General features: G+C 69.7%; 1 protein-coding gene across 1 annotated transcript in view; it reads right to left on the reverse strand.

The window, feature by feature from the left end:
* LOC138261644 (ras-like protein family member 11A-like) overlaps window positions 1–16,552 on the reverse strand; it is a 216,740-nt gene that overhangs the window by 67,942 nt on the left and 132,246 nt on the right. The window lies entirely within an intron of this gene.

Genomic DNA, 16,552 nt, shown 5'->3' on the forward strand with positions numbered 1-16,552 from the left:
GGGGGAGGGTGGGTGGGATCAAGCAGCACAGGGGGGGGAGGGTGGGTGGGATCAAGCAGCACAGGGGGGGGAGGGTGGGTGGGATCAAGCAGCACAGGGGGGGGAGGGTGGGTGGGATCAAGCAGCACAGGGGGAGGAGGGCGGGTGGGATCAAGCAGCACAGGAGGGGGGAGGGCGGGTGGGATCAAGCAGCACAGGAGGGGGGAGGGCGGGTGGGATCAAGCAGCACAGGAGGGGGGAGGGCGGGTGGGATCAAGCAGCACAGGAGGGGGGAGGGCGGGTGGGATCAAGCAGCACAGGAGGGGGGAGGGCGGGTGGGATCAAGCAGCACAGGAGGGGGGAGGGCGGGTGGGATCAAGCAGCACAGGAGGGGGGAGGGCGGGTGGGATCAAGCAGCACAGGAGGGGGAGGGCGGGTGGGATCAAGCAGCACAGGAGGGGGGAGGGCGGGTGGGATCAAGCAGCACAGGAGGGGGGAGGGCGGGTGGGATCAAGCAGCACAGGAGGGGGGAGGGCGGGTGGGATCAAGCAGCACAGGAGGGGGGAGGGCGGGTGGGATCAAGCAGCACAGGAGGGGGGAGGGCGGGTGGGATCAAGCAGCACAGGAGGGGGGAGGGCGGGTGGGATCAAGCAGCACAGGAGGGGGGAGGGCGGGTGGGATCAAGCAGCACAGGAGGGGGGAGGGCGGGTGGGCTCAAGCAGCACAGGAGGGGGGAGGGCGGGTGGGCTCAAGCAGCACAGGAGGGGGGAGGGCGGGTGGGCTCAAGCAGCACAGGAGGGGGGAGGGTGGGTGGGATCAAGCAGCACAGGAGGGGGGAGGGTGGGTGGGATCAAGCAGCACAGGAGGGGGGAGGGTGGGTGGGATCAAGCAGCACAGGAGGGGGGAGGGTGGGTGGGATCAAGCAGCACAGGAGGGGGGAGGGTGGGTGGGATCAAGCAGCACAGGAGGGGGGAGGGTGGGTGGGATCAAGCAGCACGGGGAGGGAGGGTGGGTGGGATCAAGCAGCACGGGGAGGGAGGGTGGGTGGGATCAAGCAGCACGGGGAGGGAGGGTGGGTGGGATCAAGCAGCACGGGGAGGGAGGGTGGGGGGATCAAGCAGCACGGGGAGTGGGGGGGAGGGTGGGGGGGGGGATCAAGCAGCACAGGGAGTGGGGGGGAGGGTGGGGGGGGGATCAAGCAGCACGGGGAGGGAGGGTGGGGGGGGATCAAGCAGCACGGGGAGGGAGGGTGGGGGGGATCAAGCAGCACGGGGAGGGAGGGTGGGGGGGGATCAAGCAGCACGGGGAGGGAGGGTGGGGGGGGATCAAGCAGCACGGGGAGGGAGGGTGGGGGGGGATCAAGCAGCACGGGGAGGGAGGGTGGGGGGGGGATCAAGCAGCACGGGGAGGGAGGGTGGGGGGGGGATCAAGCAGCACGGGGAGGGAGGGTGGGGGGGGATCAAGCAGCACGGGGAGGGAGGGTGGGGGGGGATCAAGCAGCACGGGGGGGGATCAAGCAGCACGGGGATATCAAGCAGCACGGGGAGGGAGGGTGGGGGGGGATCAAGCAGCATGGGGAGGGAGGGTGGGGGGGATCAAGCAGCACGGGGAGGGAGGGTGGGGATCAAGCAGCACGGGGAGGGAGGGGGGGGGATCAAGCAGCACGGGGAGGGAGGGGGGGGATCAAGCAGCACGGGGAGGGAGGGGGGGGATCAAGCAGCACGGGGAGGGAGGGTGGGGGGGATCAAGCAGCACGGGGAGGGAGGGTGGGGGGGATCAAGCAGCACGGGGAGGGAGGTTGGGGGGGATCAAGCAGCACGGAAAGGGAGGGTGGGGGGATCAAGCAGCACGGAAAGGGAGGGTGGGGGGATCAAGCAGCACGGAAAGGGAGGGTGGGGGGATCAAGCAGCACGGAAAGGGAGGGTGGGGGGATCAAGCAGCACGGGGAGGGAGGGTGGGGGGGATCAAGCAGCACGGGGAGGGAGGGTGGGGGGGATCAAGCAGCACGGGGAGGGAGGGTGGGGGGGATCAAGCAGCACGGGGAGGGAGGGTGGGGGGGATCAAGCAGCACGGGGAGGGAGGGTGGGGGGGATCAAGCAGCACGGGGAGGGAGGGTAGGGGGGATCAAGCAGCACGGGGAGGGAGGGTAGGGGGGATCAAGCAGCACGGGGAGGGAGGGTGGGGGGGATCAAGCAGCACGGGGAGGGAGGGTGGGGGGGATCAAGCAGCACGGGGAGGGAGGGTGGGGGGGATCAAGCAGCACGGGGAGGGAGGGTGGGGGGGATCAAGCAGCACGGGAGGGAGGGTGGGGGGGGATCAAGCAGCACGGGGAGGGAGGGTGGGGGGGGATCAAGCAGCACGGGGAGGGAGGGTGAGGGGGGATCAAACAGAGGGGGGACATCAAGCAGCACAGCGGGGGGAGGGTGGGGGGACATCAAGCAGCACAGCGGGGGGAGGGTGGGGGGATCAAGCAGCACAGGGGGGGGAGGGTGGGGGGGATCAAGCAGCACGGGGGGGAGGGTGGGGGAGATCAAGCAGCACAAGGGGGGGAGGGTGGGTGGGATCAAGCAGCACAGGGGGGGGAGGGTGGGTGGGATCAAGCAGAGGGGGGGACATCAAGCAGCAGAGGGGGCGGGTGGGGGGGACATCAAGCAGCACAGGGGGGGGAGGGTGGGGGGGATCAAGCAGCACGGGGAGGGAGGGGGGATCAAGCAGCACAGGGGGGGGAGGGTGGGTGGGATCAAGCAGCACAGGAGGGGGGAGGGTGGGTGGGATCAAGCAGCACAGGAGGGGGGAGGGTGGGTGGGATCAAGCAGCACAGGAGGGGGGAGGGTGGGTGGGATCAAGCAGCACAGGAGGGGGGAGGGTGGGTGGGATCAAGCAGCACAGGAGGGGGGAGGGTGGGTGGGATCAAGCAGCACAGGAGGGGGGAGGGTGGGTGGGATCAAGCAGCACAGGGGGGGGGAGGGTGGGTGGGATCAAGCAGCACAGGGGGGGGGAGGGTGGGTGGGATCAAGCAGCACAGGGGGGGGGAGGGTGGGTGGGATCAAGCAGCACAGGGGGGGGAGGGTGGGTGGGATCAAGCAGCACAGGGGGGGGAGGGTGGGTGGGATCAAGCAGCACAGGGGGGGGAGGGTGGGTGGGATGAAGCAGCACGGGGAGGGAGGGTGGGGGGATCAAGCAGCACAGGGGGGGGAGGGTGGGTGGGATCAAGCAGCACAGGGGGGGGAGGGTGGGTGGGATCAAGCAGCACAGGGGGGGGGAGGGTGGGTGGGATCAAGCAGCACAGGGTGGGGGGAGGGTGGGTGGGATCAAGCAGCACAGGGTGGGGGGAGGGTGGGTGGGATCAAGCAGCACAGGGTGGGGGGAGGGTGGGTGGGATCAAGCAGCACAGGGTGGGGGGAGGGTGGGTGGGATCAGGCAGCACAGGGTGGGGAGGGTGGGTGGGATCAGGCAGCACAGGGTGGGGAGGGTGGGTGGGATCAGGCAGCACAGGGTGGGGAGGGTGGGTGGGATCAGGCAGCACAGGGGGGGGGAGGGTGGGTGGGATCAGGCAGCACAGGGGGGGGGAGGGTGGGTGGGATCAAGCAGCACAGGGGGGGGGAGGGTGGGTGGGATCAAGCAGCACAGGGGGGGGGGAGGGTGGGTGGGATCAAGCAGCACAGGGGGGGGGAGGGTGGGTGGGATCAAGCAGCACAGGGGGGGGGAGGGTGGGTGGGATCAAGCAGCACAGGGGGGGGGGGAGGGTGGGTGGGATCAAGCAGCACAGGGGGGGGGGAGGGTGGGTGGGATCAAGCAGCACAGGGGGGGGGGAGGGTGGGTGGGATCAAGCAGCACAGGGGGGGGGGAGGGTGGGTGGGATCAAGCAGCACAGGGGGGGGGGGAGGGTGGGTGGGATCAAGCAGCACAGGGGGGGGGGGGAGGGTGGGTGGGATCAAGCAGCACAGGGGGGGGGGAGGGTGGGTGGGATCAAGCAGCACAGGGGGGGGGGAGGGTGGGTGGGATCAAGCAGCACAGGGGGGGGGGAGGGTGGGTGGGATCAAGCAGCACAGGGGGGGGAGGGTGGGTGGGATCAAGCAGCACAGGGGGGGGAGGGTGGGTGGGATCAAGCAGCACAGGGGGGGGAGGGTGGGTGGGATCAAGCAGCACAGGGGGGGGGAGGGTGGGTGGGATCAAGCAGCACAGGGGGGGGGAGGGTGGGTGGGATCAAGCAGCACAGGGGGGGGGGAGGGTGGGTGGGATCAAGCAGCACAGGGGGGGGGAGGGTGGGTGGGATCAAGCAGCACAGGGGGGGGAGGGTGGGTGGGATCAAGCAGCACAGGGGGGGGAGGGTGGGTGGGATCAAGCAGCACAGGGGGGGGGAGGGGGGGGGATCAAGCAGCACAGGGGGGGGGAGGGGGGGGGATCAAGCAGCACAGGGGGGGGGAGGGTGGGTGGGATCAAGCAGCACAGGGGGGGGAGGGTGGGTGGGATCGTGGGTGGGATCAAACAGCACAGGGGGGGGAGGGTGGGTGGGATCAAACAGCACAGGGGGGGGAGGGTGGGTGGGATCAAACAGCACAGGGGGAGGAGGGTGGGTGGGATCAAACAGCACAGGGGGGGGAGGGTGGGTGGGATCAAACAGCACAGGGGGGGGAGGGTGGGGGGAGGGTGGGTGGGATCAAGCAGCACAGGGGGGGAGGGTGGGTGGGATCAAGCAGCACAGGGGGGGGAGGGTGGGTGGGATCAAGCAGCACAGGGGGGGGAGGGTGGGTGGGATCAAGCAGCACAGGGGGGGGAGGGTGGGTGGGATCAAGCAGCACAGGGGGGGGAGGGTGGGTGGGATCAAGCAGCACAGGGGGGGGAGGGTGGGTGGGATCAAGCAGCACAGGGTGGGTGGGATCAAGCAGCACAGGGGGGGGGGAGGGTGGGTGGGATCAAGCAGCACAGGGGGGGGGAGGGTGGGTGGGATCAAGCAGCACAGGGGGGGGGGAGGGTGGGTGGGATCAAGCAGCACAGGGGGGGGGAGGGTGGGTGGGATCAAGCAGCACAGGGGGGGGGGAGGGTGGGTGGGATGGGATCAAGCAGCACAGGGGGGGGGGGAGGGTGGGTGGGATCAAGCAGCACAGGGGGGGGAGGAGGGTGGGTGGGATCAAGCAGCACAGGGGGGGGAGGGTGGGTGGGATCAAGCAGCACAGGGGGGGGGAGGGTGGGTGGGATCAAGCAGCACAGGGGGGGGGAGGGTGGGTGGGATCAAGCAGCACAGGGGGGGGGAGGGTGGGTGGGATCAAGCAGCACAGGGGGGGGGGAGGGTGGGTGGGATCAAGCAGCACAGGGGGGGGGGGAGGGTGGGTGGGATCAAGCAGCACAGGGGGGGGGGGAGGGTGGGTGGGATCAAGCAGCACAGGGGGGGAGGGTGGGTGGGATCAAGCAGCACAGGGGGGGAGGGTGGGTGGGATCAAGCAGCACAGGGGGGGGGAGGGTGGGTGGGATCAAGCAGCACAGGGGGGGGGAGGGTGGGTGGGATCAAGCAGCACAGGGGGGGGAGGGTGGGTGGGATCAAGCAGCACAGGGGGGGGAGGGTGGGTGGGATCAAGCAGCACAGGGGGGGGAGGGTGGGTGGGATCAAGCAGCACAGGGGGGGGGAGGGTGGGTGGGATCAAGCAGCACAGGGGGGGGAGGGTGGGTGGGATCAAGCAGCACAGGGGGGGGGAGGGTGGGTGGGATCAAGCAGCACAGGGGGGGGGGAGGGTGGGTGGGATCAAGCAGCACAGGGGGGGGAGGGTGGGTGGGATCAAGCAGCACAGGGGGGGGAGGGTGGGTGGGATCAAGCAGCACAGGGGGGGAGGGTGGGTGGGATCAAGCAGCACAGGGGGGGGAGGGTGGGTGGGATCAAGCAGCACAGGGGGGGGAGGGTGGGTGGGATCAAGCAGCACAGGGGGGGGGAGGGTGGGTGGGATCAAGCAGCACAGGGGGGGGGAGGGTGGGTGGGATCAAGCAGCACAGGGGGGGGGAGGGTGGGTGGGATCAAGCAGCACAGGGGGGGGGAGGGGGAGGGTGGGTGGGATCAAGCAGCACGGGGGGGAGGGGGAGGGTGGGTGGGATCAAGCAGCACAGGGGGGGGGGAGGGTGAGGGGGGTGGGATCAAGCAGCACAGGGGGGGAGGGTGGGTGGGATCAAGCAGCACAGGGGGGGAGGGTGGGTGGGATCAAGCAGCACAGGGGGGGAGGGTGGGTGGGATCAAGCAGCACAGGGGGGGGGAGGGTGGGTGGGATCAAGCAGCACAGGGGGGGGGAGGGTGGGTGGGATCAAGCAGCACAGGGGGGGGAGGGTGGGTGGGATCAAGCAGCACAGGGGGGGGAGGGTGGGTGGGATCAAGCAGCAGAGGGGGGGGAGGGTGGGGGGGGAGGGTGGGTGGGATCAAGCAGCACAGGGGGGGGAGGGTGGGTGGGATCAAGCAGCACAGGGGGGGGAGGGTGGGTGGGATCAAGCAGCACAGGGGGGGGAGGGTGGGTGGGATCAAGCAGCACAGGGGGGGAGGGGGTGGGTGGGATCAAGCAGCACAGGGGGGGAGGGGGTGGGTGGGATCAAGCAGCACAGGGGGGGGGAGGGTGGGTGGGATCAAGCAGCACAGGGGGGGGGAGGGTGGGTGGGATCAAGCAGCACAGGGGGGGGAGGGTGGGTGGGATCAAGCAGCACAGGGGGGGGGAGGGTGGGTGGGATCAAGCAGCACAGGGGGGGGGAGGGTGGGTGGGATCAAGCAGCACAGGGGGGGGGAGGGTGGGTGGGATCAAGCAGCACAGGGGGGGGGAGGGTGGGTGGGATCAAGCAGCACAGGGGGGGGGAGGGTGGGTGGGATCAAGCAGCACAGGGGGGGGGAGGGTGGGTGGGATCAAGCAGCACAGGGGGGGGGAGGGTGGGTGGGATCAAGCAGCACAGGGGGGGGAGGGGGGGTGGGATCAAGCAGCACAGGGGGGGGAGGGGGGGTGGGATCAAGCAGCACAGGGGGGGGAGGGTGGGTGGGATCAAGCAGCACAGGGGGGGGAGGGTGGGTGGGATCAAGCAGCACAGGGGGGGGAGGGTGGGTGGGATCAAGCAGCACAGGAGGGGGGGTTGGGGGGGGATCAAGCAGCACAGGAGGGAGGGTGGGGGGGGATCAAGCAGCATGGGGAGGGAGGGTGGGGGGGGGGATCAAGCAGCACGGGGAGGGAGGGTGGGGGGGAATCAAGCAGCACGGGGAGGGAGGGTGGGGGGGGATCAAGCAGCACGGGGAGGGAGGGTGGGGGGGGATCAAGCAGCACAGGGAGGGAGGGTGGGGGGGATCAAGCAGCACAGGGAGGGAGGGTGGGGGGGATCAAGCAGCACAGGGAGGGAGGGTGGGGGGGATCAAGCAGCACGGGGAGGGAGGGTGGGGGGGGATCAAGCAGAGGGGGGACATCAAGCAGCACAGAGGGGGGCGGGTGGGTGGGATCAAGCAGCACAGGGGGGGGGGGAGGGTGGGTGGGATCAAGCAGCACAGGGGGGGGGGAGGGTGGGTGGGATCAAGCAGCACAGGGGGGGGGGAGGGTGGGTGGGATCAAGCAGCACAGGGGGGGGGAGGGTGGGTGGGATCAAGCAGCACAGGGGGGGGGGAGGGTGGGTGGGATCAAGCAGCACGGGGGGGGAGGGTGGGTGGGATCAAGCAGCACAGGGGGGGGAGGGTGGGTGGGATCAAGCAGCACAGTGGGGGAGGGTGGGTGGGATCAAGCAGCACAGGGGGGGGGAGGGTGGGTGGGATCAAGCAGCACAGGGGGGGGGAGGGTGGGTGGGATCAAGCAGCACAGGGGGGGGAGGGTGGGTGGGATCAAGCAGCACAGGGGGGGGGAGGGTGGGTGGGATCAAGCAGCACAGGGGGGGGGAGGGTGGGTGGGATCAAGCAGCACAGGGGGGGGGAGGGTGGGTGGGATCAAGCAGCACAGGGGGGGGGAGGGTGGGTGGGATCAAGCAGCACAGGGGGGGGAGGGTGGGTGGGATCAAGCAGCACAGGGGGGGGAGGGTGGGTGGGATCAAGCAGCACAGGGGGGGGAGGGTGGGTGGGATCAAGCAGCACAGGGGGGGAGGGTGGGTGGGATCAAGCAGCACAGGGGGGGAGGGTGGGTGGGGATCAAGCAGCACAGGGGGGGAGGGTGGGTGGGGATCAAGCAGCACAGGGGGGGAGGGTGGGTGGGGATCAAGCAGCACAGGGGGGGAGGGTGGGTGGGGATCAAGCAGCACAGGGGGGGAGGGTGGGTGGGGATCAAGCAGCACAGGGGGGGGAGGGTGGGTGGGGATCAAGCAGCACAGGGGGGGGAGGGTGGGTGGGGATCAAGCAGCACAGTGGGGGGAGGGTGGGTGGGGATCAAGCAGCACAGTGGGGGGAGGGTGGGTGGGGATCAAGCAGCACAGTGGGGGGAGGGTGGGTGGGGATCAAGCAGCACAGTGGGGGGAGGGTGGGTGGGGATCAAGCAGCACAGTGGGGGGAGGGTGGGTGGGGATCAAGCAGCACAGTGGGGGGAGGGTGGGTGGGATCAAGCAGCACGGGGGGAGGGTGGGTGGGATCAAGCAGCACGGGGGGAGGGTGGGTGGGATCAAGCAGCATTGGGATCAAGCAGCACGGGGGGGAGGGTGGGTGGGTGGGATCAAGCAGCACGGGGGGAGGGTGGGTGGGTGGGATCAAGCAGCACGGGGGGAGGGTGGGTGGGATCAAGCAGCACGGGGGGAGGGTGGGTGGGATCAAGCAGCACAGGAGGGGGGGTTGGGGGGGGATCAAGCAGCACGGGGAGGGAGGGTGGGGGGGATCAAGCAGCACAGGGAGGGAGGGTGGGGGGGATCGAGCAGCACAGGGAGGGAGGGTGGGGGGGATCGAGCAGCACAGGGAGGGAGGGTGGGGGGGATCGAGCAGCACAGGGAGGGAGGGTGGGGTGGATCAAGCAGCACAGGGGGGGGAGGGTGGGTGGGATCAAGCAGCACAGGAGGGGGGGTTGGGGGGGGATCAAGCAGCATGGGGAGGGAGGGTGGGGGGGATCAAGCTGCACAGGGAGGGAGGGTGGGGGGGATCAAGCAGCACAGGGAGGGAGGGTGGGGGGGATCAAGCAGCACAGGGAGGGAGGGTGGGGGGGATCAAGCAGCACGGGGAGGGAGGGTGGGGGGGATCAAGCAGCACGGGGAGGGAGGGTGGGGGGGATCAAGCAGCACGGGGAGGGAGGGTGGGGGGGGATCAAGCAGAGGGGGGACATCAAGCAGCACAGAGGGGGGCGGGTGGGTGGGATCAAGCAGCACAGGGGGGGGGGGGAGGGTGGGTGGGATCAAGCAGCACAGGGGGGGGAGGGTGGGTGGGATCAAGCAGCACAGGGGGGGGAGGGTGGGTGGGATCAAGCAGCACAGGGGGGGAGGGTGGGTGGGATCAAGCAGCACAGTGGGGGAGGGTGGGTGGGATCAAGCAGCACAGGGGGGGGGAGGGTGGGTGGGATCAAGCAGCACAGGGGGGGGGGAGGGTGGGTGGGATCAAGCAGCACAGGGGGGGGGGAGGGTGGGTGGGATCAAGCAGCACAGGGGGGGGAGGGTGGGTGGGATCAAGCAGCACAGGGGGGGGAGGGTGGGTGGGATCAAGCAGCACAGGGGGGGAGGGTGGGTGGGGATCAAGCAGCACAGGGGGGGAGGGTGGGTGGGGATCAAGCAGCACAGGGGGGGAGGGTGGGTGGGGATCAAGCAGCACAGGGGGGGAGGGTGGGTGGGGATCAAGCAGCACAGGGGGGGGAGGGTGGGTGGGGATCAAGCAGCACAGTGGGGGGAGGGTGGGTGGGGATCAAGCAGCACAGTGGGGGGAGGGTGGGTGGGGATCAAGCAGCACAGTGGGGGGAGGGTGGGTGGGGATCAAGCAGCACAGTGGGGGGAGGGTGGGTGGGGATCAAGCAGCACAGTGGGGGGAGGGTGGGTGGGGATCAAGCAGCACAGGGGGAGGGTGGGTGGGATCAAGCAGCATTGGGATCAAGCAGCACGGGGGGGAGGGTGGGTGGGATCAAGCAGCACGGGGGGAGGGTGGGTGGGATCAAGCAGCACTTGGGATCAAGCAGCACGGGGGGGAGGGTGGGTGGGATCAAGCAGCACGGGGGGGAGGGTGGGTGGGATCAAGCAGCACGGGGGGGAGAGTGGGTGGGATCAAGCAGCATTTGGGATCAAGCAGCACAGGGGGGGGGAGGGTGGGTGGGATCAAGCAGCACAGGGGGGGGGAGGGTGGGTGGGATCAAACAGCACAGGGGGGGGAGGGTGGGTGGGATCAAACAGCACAGGGGGGGGAGGGTGGGTGGGATCAAGCAGCACAGGGGGGGGAGGGTGGGTGGGATCAAGCAGCACAGGGGGGGGAGGGTGAGGGTGGGTGGGATCAAGCAGCACAGGGGGGGGAGGGGGGGTGGGATCAAGCAGCACAGGGGGGGGAGGGTGGGTGGGATCAAGCAGCACGGGGGGGGAGGGTAGGTGGGATCAAGCAGCACAGGGGGGGGGAGGGTGGGGGGGATCAAGCAGCACAGGGGGGGGGAGGGTGGGTGGGATCAAGCAGCACGGGGGGGGAGGGTGAGGGTGGGTGGGATCAAGCAGCACGGGGGGGGAGGGTGAGGGTGGGTGGGATCAAGCAGCACAGGGGGGGGAGGGTGGGTGGGATCAAGCAGCACAGGGGGGGGAGGGTGGGTGGGATCAAGCAGCACAGGGGGGGGGAGGGTGGGTGGGATCAAGCAGCACAGGGGGGGGAGGGTGGGTGGGATCAAGCAGCACAGGGGGGGGAGGGTGGGTGGGATCAAGCAGCACAGGGGGGGGGAGGGTGGGTGGGATCAAGCAGCACAGGGGGGGGGAGGGTGGGTGGGATCAAGCAGCACAGGGGGGGGGAGGGTGGGTGGGATCAAGCAGCACAGGGGGGGGGGAGGGTGGGTGGGATCAAGCAGCACAGGGGGGGGGGAGGGTGGGTGGGATCAAGCAGCACGGGGGGGAGGGTGGGTGGGATCAAGCAGCACAGGGGGGGGAGGGTGGGTGGGATCAAGCAGCACAGTGGGGGAGGGTGGGTGGGATCAAGCAGCACAGGGGGGGGGAGGGTGGGTGGGATCAAGCAGCACAGGGGGGGGGAGGGTGGGTGGGATCAAGCAGCACAGGGGGGGGAGGGTGGGTGGGATCAAGCAGCACAGGGGGGGGGAGGGTGGGTGGGATCAAGCAGCACAGGGGGGGGAGGGTGGGTGGGATCAAGCAGCACAGGGGGGGGAGGGTGGGTGGGATCAAGCAGCACAGGGGGGGGAGGGTGGGTGGGATCAAGCAGCACAGGGGGGGGAGGGTGGGTGGGATCAAGCAGCACAGGGGGGGAGGGTGGGTGGGATCAAGCAGCACAGGGGGGGAGGGTGGGTGGGGATCAAGCAGCACAGGGGGGGAGGGTGGGTGGGGATCAAGCAGCACAGGGGGGGGAGGGTGGGTGGGGATCAAGCAGCACAGGGGGGGGAGGGTGGGTGGGGATCAAGCAGCACAGTGGGGGGAGGGTGGGTGGGGATCAAGCAGCACAGTGGGGGGAGGGTGGGTGGGGATCAAGCAGCACAGTGGGGGGAGGGTGGGTGGGGATCAAGCAGCACAGTGGGGGGAGGGTGGGTGGGGATCAAGCAGCACAGTGGGGGGAGGGTGGGTGGGATCAAGCAGCACGGGGGGAGGGTGGGTGGGATCAAGCAGCACGGGGGGAGGGTGGGTGGGATCAAGCAGCATTGGGATCAAGCAGCACGGGGGGGAGGGTGGGTGGGTGGGATCAAGCAGCACGGGGGGAGGGTGGGTGGGTGGGATCAAGCAGCACGGGGGGAGGGTGGGTGGGATCAAGCAGCACGGGGGGAGGGTGGGTGGGTGGGATCAAGCAGCACAGGAGGGGGGGTTGGGGGGGGATCAAGCAGCACGGGGAGGGAGGGTGGGGGGGATCAAGCAGCACAGGGAGGGAGGGTGGGGGGGATCGAGCAGCACAGGGAGGGAGGGTGGGGGGGATCGAGCAGCACAGGGAGGGAGGGTGGGGGGGATCGAGCAGCACAGGGAGGGAGGGTGGGGTGGATCAAGCAGCACAGGGGGGGGGAGGGTGGGTGGGATCAAGCAGCACAGGAGGGGGGGTTGGGGGGGGATCAAGCAGCATGGGGAGGGAGGGTGGGGGGGATCAAGCTGCACAGGGAGGGAGGGTGGGGGGGATCAAGCAGCACAGGGAGGGAGGGTGGGGGGGATCAAGCAGCACAGGGAGGGAGGGTGGGGGGGATCAAGCAGCACGGGGAGGGAGGGTGGGGGGGATCAAGCAGCACGGGGAGGGAGGGTGGGGGGGATCAAGCAGCACGGGGAGGGAGGGTGGGGGGGGATCAAGCAGAGGGGGGACATCAAGCAGCACAGAGGGGGGCGGGTGGGTGGGATCAAGCAGCACAGGGGGGGGGGGGAGGGTGGGTGGGATCAAGCAGCACAGGGGGGGGAGGGTGGGTGGGATCAAGCAGCACAGGGGGGGGAGGGTGGGTGGGATCAAGCAGCACAGGGGGGGAGGGTGGGTGGGATCAAGCAGCACAGTGGGGGAGGGTGGGTGGGATCAAGCAGCACAGGGGGGGGGAGGGTGGGTGGGATCAAGCAGCACAGGGGGGGGGGAGGGTGGGTGGGATCAAGCAGCACAGGGGGGGGGGAGGGTGGGTGGGATCAAGCAGCACAGGGGGGGGAGGGTGGGTGGGATCAAGCAGCACAGGGGGGGGAGGGTGGGTGGGATCAAGCAGCACAGGGGGGGAGGGTGGGTGGGGATCAAGCAGCACAGGGGGGGAGGGTGGGTGGGGATCAAGCAGCACAGGGGGGGAGGGTGGGTGGGGATCAAGCAGCACAGGGGGGGGAGGGTGGGTGGGGATCAAGCAGCACAGTGGGGGGAGGGTGGGTGGGGATCAAGCAGCACAGTGGGGGGAGGGTGGGTGGGGATCAAGCAGCACAGTGGGGGGAGGGTGGGTGGGGATCAAGCAGCACAGTGGGGGGAGGGTGGGTGGGGATCAAGCAGCACAGTGGGGGGAGGGTGGGTGGGGATCAAGCAGCACAGTGGGGGGAGGGTGGGTGGGGATCAAGCAGCACAGGGGGAGGGTGGGTGGGATCAAGCAGCATTGGGATCAAGCAGCACGGGGGGGAGGGTGGGTGGGATCAAGCAGCACGGGGGGAGGGTGGGTGGGATCAAGCAGCACTTGGGATCAAGCAGCACGGGGGGGAGGGTGGGTGGGATCAAGCAGCACGGGGGGGAGGGTGGGTGGGATCAAGCAGCACGGGGGGGAGAGTGGGTGGGATCAAGCAGCATTTGGGATCAAGCAGCACAGGGGGGGGGAGGGTGGGTGGGATCAAGCAGCACAGGGGGGGGGAGGGTGGGTGGGATCAAACAGCACAGGGGGGGGAGGGTGGGTGGGATCAAACAGCACAGGGGGGGGAGGGTGGGTGGGATCAAGCAGCACAGGGGGGGGAGGGTGGGTGGGATCAAGCAGCACAGGGGGGGGAGGGTGAGGGTGGGTGGGATCAAGCAGCACAGGGGGGGGAGGGGGGGTGGGATCAAGCAGCACAGGGGGGGGAGGGTGGGTGGGATCAAGCAGCACGGGGGGGGAGGGTAGGTGGGATCAAGCAGCACAGGGGGGGGGAGGGTGGGGGGGATCAAGCAGCACAGGGGGGGGGAGGGTGGGTGGGATCAAGCAGCACGGGGGGGGAGGGTGAGGGTGGGTGGGATCAAGCAGCACGGGGGGGGAGGGTGAGGGTGGGTGGGATCAAGCAGCACAGGGGGGGGAGGGTGGGTGGGATCAAGCAGCACAGGGGGGGGAGGGTGGGTGGGATCAAGCAGCACAGGGGGGGGGAGGGTGGGTGGGATCAAGCAGCACAGGGGGGGGAGGGTGGGTGGGATCAAGCAGCACAGGGGGGGGAGGGTGGGTGGGATCAAGCAGCACAGGGGGGGGGAGGGTGGGTGGGATCAAGCAGCACAGGGGGGGGGAGGGTGGGTGGGATCAAGCAGCACAGGGGGGGGGAGGGTGGGTGGGATCAAGCAGCACAGGGGGGGGGGAGGGTGGGTGGGATCAAGCAGCACAGGGGGGGGGGAGGGTGGGTGGGATCAAGCAGCACGGGGGGGAGGGTGGGTGGGATCAAGCAGCACAGGGGGGGGAGGGTGGGTGGGATCAAGCAGCACAGTGGGGGAGGGTGGGTGGGATCAAGCAGCACAGGGGGGGGGAGGGTGGGTGGGATCAAGCAGCACAGGGGGGGGAGGGTGGGTGGGATCAAGCAGCACAGGGGGGGGGAGGGTGGGTGGGATCAAGCAGCACAGGGGGGGGAGGGTGGGTGGGATCAAGCAGCACAGGGGGGGGAGGGTGGGTGGGATCAAGCAGCACAGGGGGGGGAGGGTGGGTGGGATCAAGCAGCACAGGGGGGGAGGGTGGGTGGGATCAAGCAGCACAGGGGGGGAGGGTGGGTGGGGATCAAGCAGCACAGGGGGGGAGGGTGGGTGGGGATCAAGCAGCACAGGGGGGGAGGGTGGGTGGGGATCAAGCAGCACAGGGGGGGGAGGGTGGGTGGGGATCAAGCAGCACAGGGGGGGGAGGGTGGGTGGGGATCAAGCAGCACAGTGGGGGGAGGGTGGGTGGGGATCAAGCAGCACAGTGGGGGGAGGGTGGGTGGGGATCAAGCAGCACAGTGGGGGGAGGGTGGGTGGGGATCAAGCAGCACAGTGGGGGGAGGGTGGGTGGGGATCAAGCAGCACAGTGGGGGGAGGGTGGGTGGGATCAAGCAGCACGGGGGGAGGGTGGGTGGGATCAAGCAGCACGGGGGGAGGGTGGGTGGGATCAAGCAGCATTGGGATCAAGCAGCACGGGGGGGAGGGTGGGTGGGTGGGATCAAGCAGCACGGGGGGAGGGTGGGTGGGTGGGATCAAGCAGCACGGGGGGAGGGTGGGTGGGATCAAGCAGCACGGGGGGAGGGTGGGTGGGTGGGATCAAGCAGCACAGGAGGGGGGGTTGGGGGGGGATCAAGCAGCACGGGGAGGGAGGGTGGGGGGGATCAAGCAGCACAGGGAGGGAGGGTGGGGGGGATCGAGCAGCACAGGGAGGGAGGGTGGGGGGGATCGAGCAGCACAGGGAGGGAGGGTGGGGGGGATCGAGCAGCACAGGGAGGGAGGGTGGGGTGGATCAAGCAGCACAGGGGGGGGGAGGGTGGGTGGGATCAAGCAGCACAGGAGGGGGGGTTGGGGGGGGATCAAGCAGCATGGGGAGGGAGGGTGGGGGGGATCAAGCTGCACAGGGAGGGAGGGTGGGGGGGATCAAGCAGCACAGGGAGGGAGGGTGGGGGGGATCAAGCAGCACAGGGAGGGAGGGTGGGGGGGATCAAGCAGCACGGGGAGGGAGGGTGGGGGGGATCAAGCAGCACGGGGAGGGAGGGTGGGGGGGATCAAGCAGCACGGGGAGGGAGGGTGGGGGGGGATCAAGCAGAGGGGGGACATCAAGCAGCACAGAGGGGGGCGGGTGGGTGGGATCAAGCAGCACAGGGGGGGGGGGGGAGGGTGGGTGGGATCAAGCAGCACAGGGGGGGGAGGGTGGGTGGGATCAAGCAGCACAGGGGGGGGAGGGTGGGTGGGATCAAGCAGCACAGGGGGGGAGGGTGGGTGGGATCAAGCAGCACAGGGGGGGAGGGTGGGTGGGATCAAGCAGCACAGTGGGGGAGGGTGGGTGGGATCAAGCAGCACAGGGGGGGGGAGGGTGGGTGGGATCAAGCAGCACAGGGGGGGGGGAGGGTGGGTGGGATCAAGCAGCACAGGGGGGGGAGGGTGGGTGGGATCAAGCAGCACAGGGGGGGGAGGGTGGGTGGGATCAAGCAGCACAGGGGGGGGAGGGTGGGTGGGATCAAGCAGCACAGGGGGGGGAGGGTGGGTGGGATCAAGCAGCACAGGGGGGGAGGGTGGGTGGGGATCAAGCAGCACAGGGGGGGAGGGTGGGTGGGGATCAAGCAGCACAGGGGGGGAGGGTGGGTGGGGATCAAGCAGCACAGGGGGGGAGGGTGGGTGGGGATCAAGCAGCACAGGGGGGGGAGGGTGGGTGGGGATCAAGCAGCACAGGGGGGGGAGGGTGGGTGGGGATCAAGCAGCACAGTGGGGGGAGGGTGGGTGGGGATCAAGCAGCACAGTGGGGGGAGGGTGGGTGGGGATCAAGCAGCACAGTGGGGGGAGGGTGGGTGGGGATCAAGCAGCACAGTGGGGGGAGGGTGGGTGGGGATCAAGCAGCACAGTGGGGGGAGGGTGGGTGGGGATCAAGCAGCACAGGGGGAGGGTGGGTGGGATCAAGCAGCATTGGGATCAAGCAGCACGGGGGGGAGGGTGGGTGGGATCAAGCAGCACGGGGGGGAGGGTGGGTGGGATCAAGCAGCACGGGGGGAGGGTGGGTGGGATCAAGCAGCACTTGGGATCAAGCAGCACGGGGGGGAGGGTGGGTGGGATCAAGCAGCACGGGGGGGAGGGTGGGTGGGATCAAGCAGCACGGGGGGGAGAGTGGGTGGGATCAAGCAGCATTTGGGATCAAGCAGCACAGGGGGGGGGAGGGTGGGTGGG

The sequence above is a fragment of the Pleurodeles waltl genome, chromosome 2_1 (assembly GCF_031143425.1).
Source record: "Pleurodeles waltl isolate 20211129_DDA chromosome 2_1, aPleWal1.hap1.20221129, whole genome shotgun sequence".
Classification (NCBI taxonomy): domain Eukaryota; kingdom Metazoa; phylum Chordata; class Amphibia; order Caudata; family Salamandridae; genus Pleurodeles; species Pleurodeles waltl.